Raw genomic sequence first — 6547 nt, forward strand, 5'->3', positions numbered from 1 at the left:
GTAATAATGTCTGTATAGGATTTTATCAAATGGAATTTCAGCTTGGTAACTTTCATCTGTAAATGCACATCAACTAAACATCAGGAAAATTGTTTTACCTCTGAATGCTGTACAATGAATGCTTTTAGATCACTGATGAACTCACTGTTGCTCGTTGAAACTGACATTATGTAGACTATGTTAAAACAGCAAAAAGTTGATCTCAAGATGAGTTAAATGATGATGCAACACTGCATCCATAACATTAATACATTTTTACAAAACTTGTTATGAATTTATCCTCAAGTCTTCATACAAAAGTAGCAACTGAGTGCAAGTGAAGTGAAAAATAAAATACATTCCTTTCTTTTTTTACCCCTACATTTGATAAATGCAATTGAACGAAACAAAAAAAGATGGATCTCTGAATAAAATGAATCCCATTGTATGTAGTTAAGTGATAACAAACCCCCGTATCATTTACTTCCTGTATTACTATTTATTTTACACATCTAAGAGCCAATGGTTTTACACATCTGAGATCCATTGTTGACTAGACTGGGAACTCACTTTAATCCGTTGACGCTGACGTTACCGTTGGCCAGCTCCACGAAGGTTCCATCCAGCTTCAAAGAAACCTTAATAATAATAATAACGGTAGGACATTTTATTTGACAGACGCCTTTCAGGACCCTCAAGGTCACCTTACATTAAGATCATAGAGCATTAAACACAATTAATCAATAGTGCAATGTAAAACAAACGACTGATCACAAAGGAATACCTTGGTGATGGTGGGCAGCCCATCTACCTCCCCGCGCTGCAGCTGAATGTTAAAGGCCTCGTAGCCGCTGCTGCTCTTACACAATGACGACAGCACGTAGTTACAGGTGTAGGGCAGCTGGAAGAAGTCTCCATCGTAGGTTTTGTAGTGGTAGTTACCCCATGTGCTGCAGACCTGCCCGTTATGAGTGGGACTCACTCCTGCTGCATGGGGGGAAATGTACAGTATAGTTGCACCATCCATCTCTGAATATAAGATGTATAGTATAACAGTACAGTAGAATATAGATATTTCAGTATTTGGTGACATATATTCAACAACACAAATTACCTGATAAGATTTGCAGTTTGGAATCATATAGACTCCCAATGGAAGTCATATCTGGAATCATAACTGGAAATAGACAGGGAACAAGTCTTATTTTGCTTCTAATCCAGCTCCTCTTTAGTTCCTAAACTATGCTACATGGGTTATCCAAAAGTGATGTTAAATTGTATTTCATCATATCTTGTCTTGTCTTTTCTTACCAGTCTCAGAATGTGCAGCAGATAGTCCGAAGACGAGAGCGATCCACGGCTTCACCCATTGGAGTGCCATGATGGTTCTTCTAACGAGTCGTCCTGGTCCACCTGAACAGGTACTCTTCCTGTTCCTACTGATACTGTGAGGCACCAGTTGCCTGCTTTTAAACTGCTACACTCAAGGAAGTACCTACACTCAAGGAAGTACCTTGATGATTCTGTGATACTTGATTCTGTATCTAAGGAGGGTAATGTTTAACGTTTCTATCATAATAATCCTTAGATCACTATCAATATTCCTGAGAAGTAGGGTACGTCCCAAATGTGTTCCCTATAAAGAATCCAGGTGAAGCCTATGATCCCTTGTTGATGTCACCTGTTGAATCCACTTCAATCAGTGTAGATGAAGGGAAGGAGACAGGTTAATAAAGAAGGATTTTTATGCTTTGAAACGATTCAAATCAAATGTTATTTGTCACATGCGCCGAATACAACAGGTGGAGACCTTACAGTGAAATGTTTACTTACAATCCCTTAACCAACAACAGAGTTTTAAGAAAAATACAAAACATTTGTTTTAAATAAAAGTGACAAATAATTAAAGAGCAGCAGTAAAATAACAATAGTGAGGCTATATACAAGGGGTACTGGTGCAGAGTCAATGTGTCGGGGCATCGGTGAGTTGAGGTAATTTGTACTAGTAAAGTTGGTAAAGTTAGTAAACTGACTATGCATAGATAATAACAGAGAGTTGCAGCAGCTTAAAAGGGTGGGGGGAATGCAAACAGTCTGGGTAGCCATTTGATTAGATGTTTAGGAGTCTTATGGCTTGGGGGTAGAAGCTGTTTAGAAGCCTCTTGGACCTAGACTTTGCGCTCCGGTACCGCTTGCCATGCGGTAGCAGAGAAAACAGTCTATGACTAGAGTGGCTGGAATCTTTGACAATTTTTAGGGCCTTCCTCTGACACCGCCTGGTATAGAGGTCCTGGGTGGCAGGAAGCTTGACCCCAGTGATGTACTGGGCCATTCACACTACCCTCTGTAGTGCCTTGCGGTCGGAGGCAGTTGCCATACCAGGCAGTGATGCAACCAGTCAGGATGCTCTCGATGGTGCAGCTGTAGAACTTTTTGAGGATCTGGGGACCCATGCCAAATCTTTTCAGTCTCCTGAGGGGGAATAGGATATGTCGTGCCCTCTTCACAACTGTCTTGGTGTATTTGGACCATGATAGTTTGTTGATGATGTGGACATCAAGGAACTTGAAACTCTCAACCAGCTCCACTGCAGCCCCGTCGATGTTAATAGGGGCCTGTTTGGCTCTCCTTTTCCTGTAGTCCACAATCGGCTCCTTTGTCTTGCTCACATTAAGGGAGAGGTTGTTGTCCTGGACCACACTGCCAGGTCTCTGACTTCCCTAAAGGCTGTCTCATCGTTGTCAGTAATCAGGCCTAACACTGTTGTGTCGTCTGCAAACTTAATGATGGTGTTGGAGTCATTTGGCCACGCAGTCCTGGGTGAACAGGGAATACAGGAGGGGACGAAGTGCACAACCCTGAGGGGCCCCAGTGTTGAGGATCAGCGTGGCAGACGTGATGTTGCCTACCCTTACCACCTGGGGGAGGCCCGTCAGGAAGTCCAGGATCGAGTTGCAGAAGGTGTTTAGTCCCAGAGTCCTAAGCTTAGTGATGAGCTTTGAGGGCACTCTCGTGTTGAACACTGAGCTGTAGTCAATGAATAGCATTCTCCCAGGTGTTTTTATTTGGCCCCCAAGTTACCTGAGCAATAAATAAATAAAGATTATAGCATTTTTGTTGTTGGACATAAAAAAACACCAGGAAATCAGCTTTTTCCACATTTTGTTAGGTTGCTATTTATTATTTATTTATTCTAAAATGTATTAAATAAATGTTTTCCCTCAACAATCTACACACAATACCCCATAATGACAAAGCAAAAACCACATTTATTAAAAATAAAGAACAGAAATGTTATGCCATATAAGAATTTGAGTGGTAACATTTCTCCAGCCCTATCCCTCAGCTTTAATTGCACAGACTCATCAACATTCTACAGAATCTTTCATTAATCTTTAAAGGGCCAGTCTGTGATATTTACAGCCATTTATACCATAGACGTGGTTGAGTGGCTACATTTCTCCAGCCCTATCCCTCAGCTTTAATAGCAAACCAAGTGACGGGGCTGCCGTTTAGTTAATTTTCAAATGAAGGAGTCGGGCCTTTGTATGACTAATTGATGATGCGCTGTCCATCTGTTTATGCTGATTTTAAGGTTTTACCTGGTTTTTTAATATATTGTATGACATCACATTTTATGTATGTTCTGCATATGTACAAAGATGTTCAAATAAACCTTTAAAAATTCAATTGTGGTTTACTACTTGTCATGTTTCATGGCCTGTTCTCGGAAAAGAGGGATGAAAGTTTGTGTTAGTCTTATTAGGGACACAGTCTGCTTCACAGCCAAGCCTCACCACTGGACCACAAAGTTGTAGGATCAATCCCAAATAGCACCCTACGCACTAGCCCCCATAGTGTTCTGGTCAGAAGTAGTGCACTATATAGGGTTCTATTTGGGACGCAAGAGTAGATATCCTACAGCTATTCAAGGTGGTTTTAAGTTGTAGGACATTCTTGAACGTTAACCCATCCACCCAGGCATTGCTAAGTACTCAAATCTCTAATGAAGCATTAAATCATACAGGATACGACCAAATATTAACTTAATAACTTATTTACAAATCCTCATCAGCTTTTGGTGACCATACTACACAGTCACGCAGTGTTCAATTATAATACACCGAAATATGGATGTCTGTTGTGTTAGAACAGAGTAGTTACACTTCAGATAGAGTAGTGATATTATAGATAGAGGTGTGATACTTCAGATAGAACAGAGTAGTGATACTTCAGATAGAGTAGAGATACTTCAGATAGAGTAGAGATACTTCAGATAGAACAGAGTAGAGATACTTCAGATAGAGTAGAGATACTTCAAATAGAGTAGTGATACCTGGTATTGTAGGGAAACACATCATTATACATGATCCATCTCAATATAACATGAATAAAATATCTGCTATTGGAGGGAAACACACCATTATACCAGTGGTGTAAAGTACTTAAGTAAAAATACTTTCAAGTACTAAAGTATTTTTGGCGGGTACTGTACTTTACTTAAGTATTTATATTTTTTGCAACTTTTGCTTTTACTTCACTACATTCCAAAATAAAATAATGTACTTTTTACTCCATACATTTTCCCTGACACCCAAAAGTACTCGTTAAATTTTGACAGGAAAATTGTCCTATTCGCACACTTATCAAGAGAACATCCCTGATCATCCCTACTGCATCTGATCTGACAGACTCACTATCCATAAATGCTTCATTTGTAAATAATGTCTGAGTTTTGGAGAGTGCCCCTGGCTGTCCGTAAATAAATAAAAATAACATTTTGCTGTCTGGTTTGCTTAATATAAGGAATTTGATATGATATTTTTTATTTATTTTACTTTTGATACTTAAGTACATTTGAGCAATTACATTTACTTTTGATACTTAAGTATTTTTAAAACCAAATACTTTTAGTCTTACTCAAGCAGCATTTTACTGGGTGACTTTTACTTGAGTCATTTTCTATAAAGGTATCTTTACTTTTACTCAAGTGTGACAAGTTAGTACTTTTTCTACCACTGTAGAAATCCTACCAGGCTAAACCACCAGAGGGGGACCGCAATGATGATCCACAACCGGGACATCCCGTGGTCACTTATATTGTGGGTTGCAACTTGCAGAATCCTTCCAAGGTTGAACCCACCAGAGGGGCACTGTCATGACTCTCCTGGGTGAGGATCAAAGGCCTCACATCGGGTTGATAAAAAGCTGACAACTACCAGACCCTCTTAACCACAGAAGAGGAGAAGGGGGGAGGGCGGTTTTGACACCTTAACACTCGGTTGAGAATTAGGCAGGAGGGGAATCTCTCCATTTGCTCCACAGTATTGGGAAATAACTATACCTTTGTTAGAGAAGGTTTTGCTGCCCAAAAACGTCAACATCCAACAATGAACTCTGGGACAATATATTTCAACATTTGAATGGGGGGGGGGGAATGATGAGAGATGGAATATGGAAAATGTTTGTCAATTTTGTGATACAGACGTTATAACGGAAACATTGTAACTTGAAGAGGTTTCACACTGTGTATATCAGGTTTACATCCTTTACGTTGTGTAGGAAATATCAAGGACGAAGAGAATATCTTTATTAACTTCTGTGGGATAGGGGGCAGTATTTTCACGGCCGGATAAATAACGTACCCGATTTAATCTGGTTACTACTTCTGCACAGAAACTAGAATATGCATATAATTAGTAGATTTGGATAGAAAACACTAACATTTCTAAAACTGTTTAAATGGTGTCTGTGAGTATAACAGAACTCATATGGCAGGCCAAAACCTGAGAAGATTCCATGCAGGAAGTGCCCTGTCTGACAATTTGTTGTCCTTCTGTTGCCTCTCTATCGAAATTACAGCATCTGTGCTGTTACGTGACACTTTCTAAGGCTTCCATTGGCTCTCTAAAGCCGCCAGAAAGTGGAATGGGGTGTCTGCTGTCTCTGGGCAAAGTATAGGAGCAGAGTTTGTAAGTGGTCAGCCTGGGGACAGTGAGACTGGAGATGCGCGGTCACGAGAACTCACCATTTTTTTCTTTCTCTCTTTGAATGAATACAACGTTGTCCGGTTGGAATATTATCCCTATTTTACAAGAAAAATAGCATAAAAACTGATTTTAAACAGCGTTTGACATGCTTCTAAGTACGGTAATGGAATATTTTGAATTTTTTTGTCACGAAATGCGCTTGCGCGTTACCCGTCGGATAGTGACCTGAAAGCACGAACATAACGGAGGTATTTGGATATAACTATAGAATATTTGGAACCAAAACAACATTTGTTGTTGAAGTAGAAGTCCTGGGAGTGCATTCTGACGAAGACAGCAAAGGTAATCCAATTTTTCGAATAGTAATTCTGAGTTTACTGAGCCCCGACGTTGGCGGGTCTGAATAGCTAGCCTTGCCATCGAGCTATGTACTCAGAATATTGCAAAATGTGCTTTTGCCGAAAAGCTATTTTAAAATCGGATATAGCGATTGCATAAAGGAGTTCTGTATCTATAATTCTTAAAATAATTGTTATGTATTTTGTCAACGTTTATCATGAGTAATTTAGTAAATTCAC

Source organism: Salmo salar, chromosome 10, assembly GCF_965601325.2.
Source record: "Salmo salar chromosome 10, fSalSal1, whole genome shotgun sequence".
Lineage (NCBI taxonomy): Eukaryota > Metazoa > Chordata > Actinopteri > Salmoniformes > Salmonidae > Salmo > Salmo salar.